Below are 16,981 nucleotides of genomic sequence, written 5' to 3'. Positions count from 1 at the left end.
GGCTTAATAATCATAACATATTTAGTTCTAGGTCAAATGCCATTGATTTCAACTCATGAGATTATAAAATGAATTAATTTAGAGTGTGTGACAGAATGAAAGGGAGGATGGTCATGGATCAAGCTAAGTGAAGCTGTAAAAATAAAACCATGCCAGAGTGAAGAAGAGTTAAAATATGCTGAATTCCTTTCCATTTTGGGTTTAATATTAGCTCAGCTCATTAAGTAGAGAATGGATTAGGCTAATCCCAACTGTAATTATACATTCTATCAGGCATATAAAGGTAAACGAGAGAGCAAGTCTGCATCACCATAAAATTCAGGTTTGAGATAATCAGCACATCAGAATTAAGCTGTCACTGAATGACATTCATTATGCAGCACAAGCCTAAAGCAGATGAAACTAACTCATTGTTGGCTGTATACTAGATGTCAAGAAATAAATATATTTAGCTAGCTTCTCAGATGTTAGCAAAATACTTAAATGGTAACTCTACTAACAGTCTTTTAGATAATACATATCAGAACTTGAGACCAGTATTTTCTTACCCCAGGGGAAAGTAAATAGAAATCAAAATGATTATGTTAGAATACTATATATTTTAAATAGTGTACATTTGAGACTAAACCTTACATTTCTGTCCTCAATTTGGTGACTCTTGTGAAGATGTCTATGTTTCTCAAGTTCTGCAGCATTAAGAGAAATAAGTTATTTCTTTTAAAAAAGGCAAATTTAATTTTAGTTGGATTTTATTTTTTAAAAAATTCTAGGCTATTGAGGTTTTCAGACTGGCCAAGTTGCAAAATTCAAAAATAGTTTAGAAATTTGGGTCTTCTCCACACGTTTGAATTTTTCTGACACATCTCATATAATATTTCTCAGTCACTATAGCAGTGGAGTGAGACATTTTTCTTGTATTTTGTTGTCATAATTCCTCTCCTTATTTTAGCGACTACATCCAGTCTGTTTCAAGCCCCAACCAACATTATCATAGTTCAGGTCCTACCTCAAACTGTTGCAAATGGAATTGAAAAAAAATGCAGTCAGAAGATTAAATCAAGGGTGCATGTAAGGGAGGTATAATGCTATATTGTGGAATCTAATCTTGAATAAAGTAATGCTATTATAGAGGATTTAGAAGAGTGGGAAAAAAACTGGTATCATCAATAGATTGTTGGCCCTTATAAGGTCAAAGAATTGTTGAAATCATGGTACTGAAGGGAGTAATCCTCACAAAATGAAATGCTTGAATCTCATATTATTGTAAGATGAACAGGCATATATTGGTAATGACTAAGTATGTGATTATGGAATAATTGGCTAAGGAGAACTTCGTGGAAGTAAAGAAGGTCTAGAACCTGAAAGGCAGCTTTGTTAAATAATTATCTACATTAACTTTAAAATTAAAATTATCTATACTAATATCAGGAATGATTATGAGAGTTATTGTTGAGCATGTCATGCACATGGTTAATTAATATATAGAATTGTGTGTGTATGAATGAATGAATGTACGTACATATGTTTGTATGTATTAGAGGACTTAATTCAAATACATTATTGCTCTGATTTAGTCTTAGCTGGTTTTAGTCAAACATTGAAGAATGTAAAAAATATAAAGCATAACTACTTTCCTACTCCCAATCATATACTACTGTTTTATTTTGTTTTTTTTTTTTGTTATGGTTAAATGAATACATGTCTTCTCTCCTTCAAGACAAGCATAAAGACTAATATGTTTTATCTCTTTCCCACAGCTAGGGTGTGTAAGAAACACATTTGTGATGAAGAATTACATGGAGAGAGAGTCAGCTTTGAAGAGGTAACATTTGTTTTCATCATACCTTGAAAATTAGTGGCAAAGAGAGTATGGTCACATGAACAGTGGGACTGTTTATAAGCAATGGTTTCCTGATGCTTTCACTCTATGCCTCATGCACAAAATGCTTTGCATTACTCCCATTATTTTTTCCCTGTCTTTATCTTTTCACTTTTAATAGTTTTTAGTAACTTTACCAAATGATGTAACAATCATCACGAACTTGTTTTAGGACATTCGAATTCCTCCAATAAGATCCCTTATGCTCATTTACAATTAGTCCTCATTATTAGCCCTAGTCCCAGGTAACCACTAATCTATTTTCTGTTTCTGTAAATTTGCCTTTTTTGGACATTTCATATAGATGGAATCCTATACTATGTAGTGTCTTGTGTTTGGATTTTTTCACTTAGCATAATGTTTTTGAGGTTCATCTATGTTGCTGCATATATTAATACTTCATTCACTCTTACTATTGAATAATATTGTATTGCATGTGTATACCACTTTGTATTTCCATTCACTAGTTGATGGACAGTTTGGGGCCCTTATGAATACAGCTGCTGTTAGTGCTACCGTACAGATCTTTGTGTGGGCACTTGTTTTCATTTACCTTAACTAGATACCTGGGGATAGAATTGCTGTGTGGTATAGTAACAGAGATGTTCTTATATATTTTGTTTACAAAAGCAGGTCAGATGCTAATTGTACTTAAGTAATCCAAATTCATCTTGATATACTGTCCCAGATACAGAGTTCCTAACTAAAAATCTAGATACCTACAAAAATTTTAATTTATGCACACATGAACACACACAGGCACACATATATCTTATTTATTAGACATCTAATGCTATGGCTTTTTTCCTGAAGAAAACAACACAATACTCTGACAGGGAAAGTTACTGTGATGACTTCACTGGGAAAATGATGTCTAAGTTAATGTCAGAAGGTGAAAATGACTGAGTTAGATAAAGAGAAACTGAAGGGCATTTTAGTTAGGGGCACAGCATGTGCAAATCCTTGTGGCAGGAAGGAGCGTGGCGATTGGGAAGATAGTGTTGCTGGGGTTTTGTCAAGAAGAAGTTCAGTCTCAGCATTCAAGGTTTTGCTCTTGTTTGTAAAATCAGTGAGAATCACTGAAGAAATGTAAGCAGATAGGTGACAAAACCAGATAATCTTGTCTGCGTTTGAAAAAGAGTGATCGATCAGGATTGCTGGTGAATGCTGGGAGACCCCTTATAATCTGGCTGGGTTGCTGTTTGTTTGTTTCTTGAATATTTTTACAGAAGATATTTATCCTGTTGATGTACTAAACAGAAAAACACACACCAGTGATTGTTAGTTTGTTTAGTTATGTGCCCTGTGCCCAAGGAGGGCAGTTTAGAAACATAATGAATGTACCCTAAATATCTGACAATAAATCAATTAGCAAAAATGGTTATGCAAATATAAAAGCAATTACAAAGCATGAAGACAAACATAAAATTTCTTGTAATTCATAAAATGATAAGCTTCATAACAAAGAGAACAAAGCTAGGAACTTTTGGCTATATGCAATATTGGTCCATTAGATAAATGCAATTTATAAACATCACCAAGATGTGTATAATTAGTGATGATAATAATAACAGCATTATTAGCTACCAATTTTGTAATGCCAGCTGTGCTAGCTACTCCAAATACTTTATATAGCTCATTCTCAAAATAACACCACTGAGTAGTTATTTTAAACCCTCTTTTTAGATAAGAAAACTAAGGTTCAGGAAGATGAAGTGTCTTGCCCCGAAATCTCACAGTTAATAAATAATGGAAAGGTTTTCCAATATGTTCCATGTGTAATCACAGGATGTGTGTTTACTGGATCTGCTGGTTTGCCTTCCTCCAAGCTCTTTGTAAAATAGAAGTTATATATTTCCAAACCATTTCTATAACAAATGGAATCTAAGTCATAGACAAGTTTTTTAAAGTGGCACTTCAAAAAACCTAGCTTTCATCCTGCTTCTCTTCTGGACTCTCTATCTGGGATGAAGTAATTCGTACACATAAAACGTAGCAACCTACCCTGTCATTAGTAAGTAAATGGACCTTTAGAATTAAGCAATGTTTTCCCTTCCTGCTTATCAGTTGAACAAGGCCACCTATTTAATGTGCAATTTATTATATGTCTAAAATTTATCTTAAGGGTATAAAATTGGGAAAAGGTGAATACAATGAAAGACAAATGACTTCCACATGAAAAAAAAAAAAAAACAGGAAGGGGTACTCAAGCCAAAGAAATGTACCATTTTATATCCTGTAATTGAAAGGAAATAATTGAATATTTTATACTCATCTTAAAATTAGGTTTTCTATACAGGGTGGGGAAAAGTAGGTTTACAGTTGTTTATGTGGAAAATAATACAATAATTAACAAATAATAATACAAGAATAAACTCTGTTTCATGTACTTATAACTGTAAACCTACTTTTGCCCTACTCTGTATTAAAGTTAAGACTGTACTTGTACTTAATCCCATGATATTTCTCCCATTTTGTCTACTGCTAATATTATTCCTAAAATAAAATGTTTCCTGCTGGCACTATATATTAAAGTAATACACCCAGATTTTCCTCAGATTTGGCAATGGGTTTTAGAAACTGCAAAAGGGTAAACCTTACTGACTTGTCACCTACTGATTTTCATGATCATAAACTAGGCAATATTCCTGATGAGAAAACACAAACTTTTTGTAGTTATTGTTTCTTTTTTTTATTAAAACAAATCCAAATAGTGTTTGAAATAAAACCTAATTTTAAAATTCCATGTTAGAATTTGCCAATGGGCTTTTATGCAAATGACCAATTGTAGACATAAGAGCTAAACAAGAGTGGAAAAAGCTAACAGAGTTCACTTAAGCAATGTCAATGAGTATTCCTTTTGACAACAAATGATGAGAGGTGGCTACCTTCTTAGTGACAGTTGCTAACTATAATGGCTTGATGCTTAAAAAGAGTACTTCCCTATACCATTTCTGAAAATTATTTGGATATCCTCCTTTGTAAAACATGACTATTAATGTGGTGCTTAATAAGTTATTTTCAAAAGGAGTCTTTTGATTTAACTAACCATCATAGGCAATCCATAGGAATCATTGCAGCATATATGTGCCCTGCCTTGGAAAGGTGTCGATGTATGGGTACTATTTTTCTTAAATCATTGACATGCAATAAGTTTTAAGAATCCATCTCTACACTGGGAGATAAGAGTCACAATATCTGATAAGTTGCAGAAGATCATTAAATATCTACAGGGAGTTGGTGATGCCATGATACGTAGTAGAAAAACAATGGATATGATTTTAGTGAAGGACACATAGCAATGTTTCCTAATTTATTTCAACTTACTCATGATCTTACATTCTCAAGTACCAACCTGCAAACATAGGCTTCAGTTAGAAGTTATGCTATTTTGAGCTGCCTCCTGGACCCAGATCCATCACTTCCTTCTTACCAGCTTCCTTGGAACTGCATCTCCCTTCCCGTGCTTTAAAAAGTCATATGCTTCTAGTCATTGATCCTGTTGCCCTCCCCATACTCTTTCAAGCTTTTGTTAATGCTAGCCAGAGACTTCCTAAAGCTTCCGACTGAAGAAAACAAACTGATTAATCATCTTTTTGAAAAAATGGCAGTGAGATCTTTCTTTAATATTATAAGAGTCAGTGCATATATAAAATAAAGAATTGTAAAAGCACTGATAAATCCATGTAAGACAGCTCTATTATTAGGAAATGGTAAGATAGTGTATTTAAGGCAACAACTTTTACTTTTAAAAATGATATCAGGAGAAGAATCGTGCATTCTTTCATAAAATTTCCTTTAAGAATCTTATTGATGTGTCTATTGAGACAGCATAGAATTTGGTAGTGCACAGAAAATCCAAACCTTGCATGACAATTCCTAAGCTCTTATTGGAAATGTCTTTAGAAACATAATATATTTATCAGTAAATATGTGATAAATGATATATACATTCTAGCTAAATTCTTTTGATAAGCAGAATTCTACAAAATAATGCTACCCACAAATACAGCTGTTCATGTGCCACAACTTAGTAAAAAGTCCTTTTAGAAGATATTGGCTTTTTATTTAAATATTGTTGAATTAGTTAACATTGGGTAGATTTTTTTTTAATTAGACACCCCCCCCCCCCTACACACACACAGCAGTTTCCGTTTGCATACCATGGAAACAGTTCCCTGTAACTGTGAGTACAGAAGCAGAATTTTAATAAAAACTAATTCAAATAACTGGGTGTCAGGATCCTTGGGTTCCTGCCCATACCTGTCATTGAAAACCTGAGGAACGTTGGTAAAGTCACTAGTAATTTAACTTTTTAGAACTTCTTAATTTGTTAAACGTGGGGGTGTGGGGAGAGTAGTGGTTAATCTGCAAATGTCTTTTACTGCTATTAGTGTAGAGTGTTGTAAAAGAATTCTTTATTTAGAATCAATTCATAAGTGGAAGCATCCTTGGTGTCATGAAAGGGAATTTCAGGGAAAGTTTGAATGTTAGTTGTTTTTGCAACATGTGTCATAAGTTTATGGGGGTAAAAACAGAATGTTTGAGGATGTGTCACATATTATCTTAACAAATATTCATGGGTTGATATTCAGAACACCACCATATATGCATGACTGTCATATTACATAACTCTTTTCCACATCGCAAGTGTAGCCTTTTGATTATTTTACCTACTTTTTTCTAGATTTTATTTATTTTCAGAGAGGAGGGAGGGAGGGAGAAAGACAGGGAGAGAAACATCAATTTGTGGTTGCCTGTAGTGCACCCCCAACTGGGGACATGACCTGAAACCCAGGCATGTGCCCTGATTGGGAATCGAACCAGCGATGCTTTGGTTTGCTGGCCCATGCTCCATTCACTGAGCTACACCAGCCAGGGCTATTTTACTGACTTTTTTAAGCCTTGTTTTATTATTATTCTAGTATCAGTTTTGGGGCTGATCTACCTGATGATTTACTTTGGACATGTTATCATTTGAGCAACATATTATAAAATTAGTGGAATAAAATACAATATTATGTCAATGTAGTTTTTATTTCTGAGCACCTAATTATAAATTATGAAAATGTCTGAATAGAAGATGCCATTGAAAGTTACAGGAAAATTAAGAGGTGCTATGGAGTGGTTCAAGTCACCTATTTTAACCTTTTTTGTCTAATACATTTGTTCATTTGGATAACCATACTTGGAGTTCTGCAATAAAATTATTTCCAAAGAACCTAATTTCTCTGAATTTTACAGACTGAAAGCAATGAAGTAAAATATGTAAATGAGGACATTTATGTGCACATTAATTATCTTCACAATATGGAGTTAATAGTTTTCTAGTATTTTAAAAAGTATGGTCCTGAAAGGGTTACTGCCATGTTGGGAAGAATCATGGTTAGAATTATCAAACACTAACTTACTTTGTGAGAAAACCGGACTTCATATATCTTGGCTTTGTGTGAAAATGAACAGAGAATTTGCTGATTTTCTCATTAATGATTAAGCAGCAGTCTTTTAAAGTTAACTCTCCTGGAGTTTACTACAGCAATAGCACAAGAAAAACTACCTTGTATATTTTTACAAGTTTAAAAAATAGAATTTTAAACAGCAAATAGTGTGGCACTAAAATAGTTTAACCAGTTAGGATTTGGCATCCCCATAATAAAAATGAAATCAGACTAATTAATGATAGTTATAAACCATTTTAAATTCAGAGTTATATTTAGCAAGTAATTATTTTGAAACATGCACAAAATATATTTAAAGAATGTTTGACCATAATCAATCACCAGGTGTCTATTTGCCTGTAAGGATGAAACACATTCTAACATTTAACCATCTGTCAGTCAACATTATTTATTGAATACCTGCTGTGTATGGAATTGTTAACCTTAAGACAAATCAATCATAAAAAAGTCAAGATATTAATACTGAATACAAGCAAATGAAAGCCACTATAGTAATTTCTAGCCAACAATTTAATAAGCTGCTTCATCATTTTGTATTCCTATCATATGCATAGTCTTGTAATGTATTATTTGCCTCTACTACAAATATAGGCCTTCACTTAGAAAGTTGAAATATATAATATGCAAGTATACTCTCAGCACCTAACTTTAACTAGGATTATCCCACTAATCTTCATACAATATTTTAGTAGAGGAATTTTTCTGTATTGCTAGCTCATTAATTAAAGGATTATCACTGATCTATTATCTAATTATTCTTAGATAAAATGCAGTACAATAACTTTTCTGTGTCACATAGTGTTATTACTAATGTTCTGAGCCAACATTATGGGAAATCCTCAGTCTTTTTTCTTTTTTAATTTAATTTTTTTAGATTGTTTACATTTATTGGGGTGACTAGGTAATAAAATTATTTAGGTTTCAAGTGTAGAATTCTATAACATATTACCTGTATATTGATTGCATTGTGTGTTTACCACCCAAAGTCAAATCTCCTTCCATAACTATGTATTTGACCTCCTGTACCCTTTACTACCCTTCCAATCCCCTTTCCCTATGGCAACCATCATACTGTTGTCTGTGTCTATGAGGTTTTGTGTTTTTTCTAGTTTGTTCAGTTGTTGCTTTCAGTTTTTTCTTTCTTTCTTTCTTTCTTTCTTTCTTTCTTTCTTTCTTTTTTATTTATTTATTTTTTTTTGATGTGGACGTAGTGCTTTTCTCTTAGGTTTCTACTTTAGTCTATTAACATTCCACATTGATATTAGTCACTTAATGTAATTGGGATCTTTTCTTTATTTTACTACTGTGCCCAGTTTAAAATACAACTAGAAACAAAATATTAGGGCATTACATGCTGTGGATTGTTGGAATAAAAGAGGTATCACCTCCAAATTGAGGATACTTACAGCCTGGACTTTAAAAAGAAGGGGAGGTTCATTGTTTAAGCTAGGACAAAAGGAAGGAAAAAGAGAAGGGAGGAAGGAAGGAAGGAAGGAAGGAAGGAAGGAAGGAAGGAAGGAAGGAAGAAAGGAAGGAAGGAAGGAAGGAAGGAAAGGAGAGAAGAAGGAGTGAGTAAGGAAAGAAAGGAGAGAGCAAGGAGAAAGGTACATATGCTCCAAATTTCTAAAAGTGCCTTACAACATAGAATCTTAAAATTACAAAAAAATAGTTCTTATGAGAAAATAATTTTTTTGAGTTTCATTTTATTAATCTTTAGATAAGGAGTATATTGACTTTCTTGGAACTTTCAGCATATCTTTATCTACCAGAAATGTATCTATACAAGGAATGGAAAGATCATCTATAAATATAAAGTTTTTGCTAAAGATTTAAAAGATCAAAATTAAGCCCTGGCTGGTGTAGCTCAGTGGATTGAGTGCGGGCTGGGAACCAAAGTGTCCCAGGTTCGATTCCCAGCCAGGGTACATGCCATAACCCCCAGCAACCGCACATTGATGTTTCTCTCTCTCTCTGTCTCTCTGTCTCTCTCTCTGTCTCTCTCTCTCATCTCCCTCCCTTCCCTCTCTAAAAATAAATAAATAAAATCTTTAAAAAAAAGATCAAAATTATATTAAATCTAAATTAATTTTTATTTCTGATTCTTTTACTTATTTTTCCAGCTTTATTGGGATGTAAGTACCATATAACATTCTATAAGTTCAAGGTATACAACATAATGATTTGATATATGTATATATTTAGAAATGATCACCACAGTAAGGTTAGTTAACATATCTGTCACCTCACATAGTTCCAATTTTTCCTGTAATAAGAACTTTTAAATCCACTTTCTTGGCAAGATCAAATATACACTACAGTATTGCAAACTATAGTCAATACATTGCACATTACATCCCAAAACTCACTTATAACTGGGAATTTGTACTTTTTGACCACCTTCACCAATTCTCCTCCATCTCACAACCACTCACATGTTCTCTGTTTCTATGAATTCATTTTACTTTGAACTCCACATTTTATTTTGGATTCCACATAAAAGAGATCATCAAGGATCTCTTTGTCTAACTTGTTTCACTTAGCATAGTATTCTCAAGTTTCAGCCAGTCATGACAAATGGCAAGATTTTCAATATTACACTTCATATATATAAAGTCTGTCCAGAAGGTACCCAACAATTCCACTTTTGAGCATATACCCCAAAATTAAAATCAGTGACTTGAATATTTATACACCAATATTAATGGTAGCATTATTCACAATAGCCAAAAAAGTGGAAGCAACCCAAGGCTTCACCAACAGATGGTTGGATAAATAAAATGTGGTAAAAACATACAAGTGAATATTTTTCTGCTTTAAAAAAGAAGGAAATTCTGACACACACTACATCATAGGTAAACCTTGAAGCCCTTATGCTAAGTGAAAGAAGAAAGTCACAAAAGGACAAGTATTGTATACTTCCACCTATACAAGGCACCCATAGTAGTTTATGAATTTAAATAATTGGTCTTCTTGGGCTAGAATCATGAAGTTGGCAGGATTGAATTATTTACTGGAAGTTCTAGGAAATAGTCTGTTTGTTTATTTGTTTGTTTATTTGTTTTTCATGACTTTTCCACCTTCTAGAGGCTGCTTGCATTCCTTGGCTCATGGCCCTCTTCCATCTTCAACAATCATGTCACCCAAACCTCTTATCTGTTACATCTCCTTCTGTGACTTTCCTCTTCTACAGCCTCCCTTTCCCTTTGTAAGAATCACTGTGTATTACATTGATCACACCAGGACAAACTTCCCATGTCAGGGTCAGCTGATTAGTGACCTTAATTATATCTGCCACCTTAATTCTCCTTTGCCATGTAACCAAACATATTCACAGGTTCTAGAGATTAAGATATAGACATATTTTGGGGTGCATTATCCTGCCTGCCACAACTGCATTGGTGAATTGGAAACTCTAGTCTAGACTGTTAAACTTTTATTTTATTCGTTTTTCAAAATGCAATTGATTTGAGTTCATAGCAGCACAATTTACAATAGCCAAGTGTTGGAAGCAACCTAGGTGCCCAACAGTAAATGAATGGATCACAAAACTATGGTACATTTACGCAAAGGAATTCTGTGTAGCAGAAAGAAAGAAGGAGCTCCTACCTTTTGCAACAGCTTGGATGGAACTGGAAAGCATTATGCTAAGTGAAATAAGCCAGGCAGTGAAAGACAAATACCATATGATCTCACCTTTAACAGGAACCTAATCAACAAAACAAACAAGCAAGCAAAATACAACCAAAGACACTGAAATAGAGAACATGCTGACAGAGACCAGAGGGGAGGGGAGGGAATTTCAGGCGAAAAAGGGAAGGGTTTACAGGGACAAGTATAAAAGACACATGGACAATAACAAGGCAGGGTGGGATAGGATGGGAATAAAAGGCAAAAAACTGTGCTTGAACAACAATCAAAATAAAATAAAAAATAAACAAAATGCAATTGATTTGATACATTTTACATTTGAATTCCAAAGACAATAGGGAGACACAAAGAGTGAAGTTAATTAACAGGGCAATCTAAAAAGTGTTCAAAGGATTCTAGACAGAGATTCATGTGTTTTTTATGACTACTAATACACAATAATCAAATACATGGTATATAATCAAGGTGTTCAAGTGACTAAGCAAGCTTAGAAAAATTAAACATAATTGGAGAGAGACAAATGATATGAATAACTTATCTGAATCAATTTCTGTCATAGCAAGTCTATAAACCTAAGCAGACATATAATAAGAATTTCCTCTCTTAATGTAAATATGGACAATATTGAATTAATTACCTCATCAGACCCCATAATATATTTTATAACTGTTATGTCAGTAATATAAAAAATTTCCCCCCAAGGCAAAAGTAGAAGAGAAATAAACTTTTCTTTAACCTTTAAAATCTTCCCAAGTGCAATTATATGCTTCCCAAGACAGTAACAGCTTCCATTTCTAAGCCTATACTTTTCTGCTTGTGTCCAGACATAACATTTTCCTGTTCTGTGCTCTGTTTGTCAGTGCTTATTCATTTTGCTAAAAGGGTTTTAAATCTTCCCGAAAAATGGAAATCGCTAACCCTAGTAACTTACAATTTATCTTTGCATATTGCCTTTCCTCTAAACTTTCAAATCTTATTACAACCAGTCACTCATTAATGTCAATACCCCTGAGAAGTTAAGTAGCCAATTTACCCCAATATGATAGAAAAGGAAAAAAGTGTATTTAAATAACTTTGCCTTTAATTAAGCTACTATAGTCACTGAAACAGATCCTTATATCTTTACTACTTTTATCACACTAATAGTATTAGATAAATCAAACACAAAATTCACAAGAAACTGCTTCCCTTTTTGTGCACAAAGCCAATATTAATGTAGATATTTTTAGCATAGAAAATAAGAAAGACATCTTTGACCCTACTTAATATTGTTATCTTATTGCAAAATTTATGGAAAGAAATTAGGAGGCAACATGCCCAGTGGTTAAGAGTATAGATTCTGGAAGATAGAACTCTTTTACTTAACAACTATATGATTTGGGAGAATTTTCAGAGCCTCAGATTCATCATGTGTGAAGTGTGGAAGAGAATAATAGGAGACACATCACAGAGTTGATGTGAGACATAAATGAAATGAGATGCACTAAGCATGTAGATAAACAAATATTTGGTAAACATATGCTTGCCTTGCCATACAGAAACAAAGGGACACAGAGGACTTTGCCCTCCATGTGATAATAGACCCTGTCTTTCAATTCTTTTAAGAAGTAAAATGGGGGTGTTAAAAAAAAAGGATCTTGGACTTCTGGCCAAGGTGGAGGCATAGGTGGACGCACCGTACCTCCATGCACAACCAAGATTGGAACAACAATTTAGAGGCAGAATAACACCCAGAACGGACAGAAAATTTATCTGAATGGAAGTCGGACAGCCAAGAAGTTGAAATAGATCCGTTCATTCAGACCAGTAAGAAGGGCAGAGACGAGCATCTGGGTGCAGGTTGCAGCATGTGGAGAACAGGGAGAATTGGGCGCATAGAGCAACCGGGGGTGCATAAGGCATCTGGGGCATGCAAGATCGCAGCGGGTGGACCCTGAGTACGCAAGCAGCAGCTGGCAGACCCAGTGAGGCAGCGATTGTGGAGCAGGGCAGAGTGCACAACCTAGGGTCCCAGGGAAGGGACTAAGATCCCACAAAGAACGGAGATACCTCCATTGCTCCCTCTTGACCCCACCCTCACATACAACGTCACAATCTAGCTACTGGGGTACCCAACCCTGGTGAACACGTAAGGCTCTGCCCCTCACCATAACAGGAGTGACCAGACCAAAAAAAAAAAAAAAAAAAAAGGAGAGAGAGAGAGAGATGGCTAAAATAGAAGAACAAATCAGTTCCCCAGAACTCATCCTTTTGAGCGACGAAGAAATAGCTAACCTATCAGATGCACAGTTCAAAACACTGGTGATAAGGAAGCTCATAGAATTGGTTGATTTGGGGCACAAATTAGATGAGAAAATGCAGGTTACCATAAAAGAAATGAAGGAAAATGCACAGGGAACCAATAGTGATGGGAAGGAAACTGGGACTCAAAACAATAGACTGGACCAGAAGGAAGAAAGAAACAACCAAACAGGAAAGAATGGAGAAATAAGAATTCAAAAAACTGAGGAGAAGCTTAGAAACCTCCAGGACATCTTTAAACGTTCCAACATCCGAATTATAGGGGTACCAGAAGGGGAAGAGGTAGAGCAACAGATTGAAAACGTATTTGAACAAATAATAAAGGAGAACGTCCCCATTCTGGCAAAGGAAATAGACTTCCAGGAAGTCCAGGAAGCTCAAAAAGCCCCAAAGAAGTTGGACCCAAGAAGAAACACACCAAGGCACATCATAATTACATTAGCTAAGGTAAAAATGAAGGAGAGAATCCTAGAAGCAGCAAGAGATAAGGGGACAGTAACCTACAAAGGAGTTCCCATCAGACTGTCAGCTGATTTCTCCAAAGAGACCTTACCGGCAAGAAGGGGCTGGAAAGAAGTATTCCAAGTCATGAAAGACAAGGAACTATATCCCAGTTTAGTCTATCCAGCAAAGCTCTCATTTAGAGTGGAAGGGCAGATAAAGTGCTTCTCAGATAAGGTCAATTTCAAGGAGTTCATCATCACCAAGCTCTTATTTTATGAAATGTTAAAGGAACTTATCTAAGAAAAGAAGATAAAAAAATGTATAGTAAAAGGACAGCAAACTCACAATTATTAACAACCACACCTAAAGCAAAACCAAAAGAAACTAAGCAAACAACTAGAACAGGAACAGAACCACAGAAATGGAGATCACATGAAGGGTTATCAACAGGGGAGTGGGGGGAGGAGAGAGGGGGAAAAGGTACAGAAAATAAGTAGCCTAGATTGTAGGTAGAAAATAGACAGGGGGAGGGTAAGAATAGTATGAGAAATGTAGAAGCTAAAGAACTTATAAGTATGACCCATGGACATGAACTAAAGGTGGGGAAGTGGGTGGGCGAGGGTGTACAGGGTGGAGGGGAGTGAAGGGGGAAAATGGGACAACTGTAATAGCATAATCAATAAAATATATTTTTAAAAATCCTGATTCTTCTGTTTCTTAAAAATAGCCAGCCTAAAATATCTCTTATGCCAAAGAAGCATATTTTGGGGTGACAAATTATATTCCCCTACAGATTCATGACACCTGAGGAGTCATAATGTTTGAGGATGGGACTCTTAGTGTTACTGAAGGTAGTTAACTAGTTATCACTATAAGAAGGGAAGCAAAGGCAATTAGACATTGCGCTTAATAAACTGTGGAGCATGACCCTGTTTGCTTCACCAGGAAGCTACAGCTTCACATCCCAGGGGATCATAGCATTGTTCGGCCAAGGGAATTAATATACCTCCCTTCCCCCCTTCAGTACTAGATTGTTGAGGGAGGCACAGGAAGAGGACCTTGACCATAGAAACCTGTCAGTTTAACTAGGGGGTGGGCCCATCAAAAAGCCTGCTAAAGCTTGGGAAGTTGATTGGTCATTTTGAAAAAGCACCTAGTCTGTCTCAAACCCAAGCTAATATAATCCCAAGGAAAGAAAGAAGTACCCTTCCCCCTCTCTCTCACTTTTTACCTGTACTCATGCCATATGTTTGTGTTCTGTCTCACCCAGGAGCATGCAACCATGTGGGCCTATCACTTAATGGGGCACACTTTCCATGCAGTCCTATGTAAGAGCCCGATTTCCACTGACAACATTAGGGGTAATTGTTAAAAATCTCTCCAGGTGACTATTTTTAGTTAAAAATCAGTTACAGTTGACATTAAATATTATATTAGTTTCAGGCCTATAGCATAGTGGTTAGACAATCAGATACTTTACAAAGTGGTTCCCCTGATATTTCCAGTACCCACCTGGCACCATACATAGTTATTACAATATTATTGACTATATTCCCTAAGCTGTACTTTATATTCCTGTGACTATTTCGTAACTGCTAATTTGTACTTCTTAATCCCTTCACCTTTCTTACCATGCTCCCCCAACACCCAGTTAATTCTTATACACCTAAAGTTTGAGAAAACTGGGCCTAGCAGGCATTTTGGGGGCAAGGACCCTGAGGACATGAATGCTTCTCCCTTGAGGAGAAAGCCAAACAAAGGGAACTGATTAAGAGGCAAGGCTCCTGGTGGAAGGTAGACATACAAACATGCCTATCATGAGTATCATGAATATCATAAGTATCATGAGTAGATAGAAGGAGAAAGGAAAACCAGACAGGAGGAACGCATGTTTTTTCCCCAAGGCAGGCTCTTATGGTCTGGTGTGTGGCATTACTTGTTCTATGTGTATAGTGATGATATGGCAGTAATGTTTTATATCTGGTAATGGATTATCTGTATCTTCCTCATATTTCAAATGTTACTGAGATACCAAGGACTTACAGCTACTAATGCATTGTTAAGAGAGTTGACCTAAATGCAGTTGTATGATCCTTTCAACCTTGATTCCTTAAAAGAAAAGTGATTACATAAAAACATTATGTAACATTTTATTGCAAACACACAGCACTGGCATACCAAATGTTAAAGGTGTTTAAAAATGGCTGAGGTGGGATGGGAGGTAAATGCAGATAACTGTATTTGAACAACAATAAAATAATTTAAAAATTTTTTAACTTCCACAGCTGAAAGTCTTTTTAAAATAAAGCATTTAGAAGAAGACCTATCTTGTGGCATGGAGTCTAAACCCCCAGCATCATGGCTATAGGTAGGAAAGACAATGTGTCCATCACCCCAGAGTTTTGCAAGCATTTTAATACATCAACTAGGGGGAAGAAAGATATAAGCCTTTGTGAAAGGATTTTTTTATTAGCTCTAGACAATGTGGCTTGGCAAGTTCTGGGGCAGGGAAAGCAGATTCTACAAGGAAAAAGTGTCTGTCCCTGTGGACTAGCTGTGGGCAGCAGATTAGGAAGTTCATGTTAAATAAGTGGAGGCTCCTGGGGTTCCATGGCACCTTGCTAGTCTCTCTTTTGGTTAATCACAAAAATATCCACCTGGAAATTAATACTAAATTCTAGCAGATATACAAGAATGTGCATAGTCTTTTGTCACAGCCGACCCACAGTTGTTTTGTCTCTTTCTCTCAATCTCCGCCACTGTAATTTTAATTTAGAACATCTCAGAATTTTTTTTTGTCAAAAAAATGCTATTATCTGCTTTTATATGTTCAAGAAAAAAACAGTAGTAATGGCAGTGATGATAACTAAAGTATATTTTCACAGCATTTATCACTTTCTAATATTCATTTTGCCCTTATAAATATAAGCTCTATTATCTTAACTTTGGGGGAAAATCTTAAGAATGGCTTATTTATTTGCCCATAATTATAGCTAGAAATTTGCAGACCTAGAACTTGACTCCATGTTTTCAAAGTCCATGGTCAGACTTTTCCCTTTGAGCCTATGGCTCCCAAACATGATCCATTGAATCTTAAGTATCAGTGAGACCCTTTCAGGTGGTTTGTAAGTTTTAAAAAATTTATAATACAAAGAAATTATTTCTCCTTTTCACTGTGTTAATATTTGTACTGAAGTTATAAAAGAAACAGTAGATAAAAGAGCTAGCCAGCACCATAGGACAAATCAAG

This window comes from Phyllostomus discolor, chromosome X, assembly GCF_004126475.2.
Source record: "Phyllostomus discolor isolate MPI-MPIP mPhyDis1 chromosome X, mPhyDis1.pri.v3, whole genome shotgun sequence".
In the NCBI taxonomy this organism is placed as follows: domain Eukaryota; kingdom Metazoa; phylum Chordata; class Mammalia; order Chiroptera; family Phyllostomidae; genus Phyllostomus; species Phyllostomus discolor.
Note: the sequence above shows the minus strand (reverse complement) of the source record.